The following is a 1,101-nucleotide window of genomic DNA, read 5'->3' on the forward strand; positions in this document are numbered from 1 at the left end:
TGCTTTGTGTTATTTATATATTTAAACCATATATTGAATAAAATTTTTGATTATTAAAACATGTTTCTTTCTCGGGAGCGCATGGGAGGGCATACCAATTATCTCTGATTAAATTTATGCTTTAGGGAATCATTCCTAAAACTATTTCAAAAAAATAAAGTACCGTTGTTGTTATGATGTCTTATTAAAAGTTTACACAATTATGAATGCATAATTTTTAGTATAGTTTAGACTAAATTTTGTTGGTAATCCATTTTTTTTCCCATTTCTATTTAATTATTCAAATTTTTTTCTTTTTTTAGACTTTAAACGTACAACCCTTGCACCACCCCCCTGTTTTGTTAAAAGTAAAGCCCAAAAGGGTTCTATTTTTTTTCTATGGGGAATTTCCCATTGATTTTATGATAATTAACTTGCGTAGAAACAAGGGAATTCGCTTTTTTGCTTCATCGGGGATGATAAAAGGCCCTTTGGCATTTTCGTTTGTTTCCCCTTCTTCCTTCGTTGTTTTATTTGACATGAAATTTCCCATGTAATATAACTTTACGATTAAAAAGGGTTCCTAAAACATTACGACGAAAAAGATAAACAATAGATAAAATGAAGACGTGAAATCCTGCCGAGACCCATAACGACCAAGACCCCTGATTTTTAACCCCAAGGCAACGGCAGTCGCTCTCCCTGGACCTCGGGCCCCTCGGCATTTAAGAGAGCGTCGTTTTGTTCCCATTAGGCCCTAATCAAAACTTTGGACGCAAGTTTGGAAAAATATGTGCTAGGCCTAAGTTTATCTAAGCATTTATAAAAGGAAAAGGAAGGTTATTTAAGTCTTAAGACAATGTTTTTATATATGGGGGAAGAAAATCTCAAAAACAAACCTGTGAAATTTTGGGGGGGGGGGGGGGGATGTATATCTTAAAAAATCATGCAAATTAAAAAAACGCATTTTTTAAACTTAAAGGGGGCTCCCCCGTGCGCTTTATAACAAGCTGCAGGGCCCCTGCGTTCCTCTGCCTTGTCGCGTTTACAGTATTTTGATGACATCCTAATTTGGCTGACGAAAAATTGCATGTAACTGAACAAGTATAATACAAACACACA

Source organism: Penaeus monodon, chromosome 32, assembly GCF_015228065.2.
Source record: "Penaeus monodon isolate SGIC_2016 chromosome 32, NSTDA_Pmon_1, whole genome shotgun sequence".
Taxonomy (NCBI): domain Eukaryota; kingdom Metazoa; phylum Arthropoda; class Malacostraca; order Decapoda; family Penaeidae; genus Penaeus; species Penaeus monodon.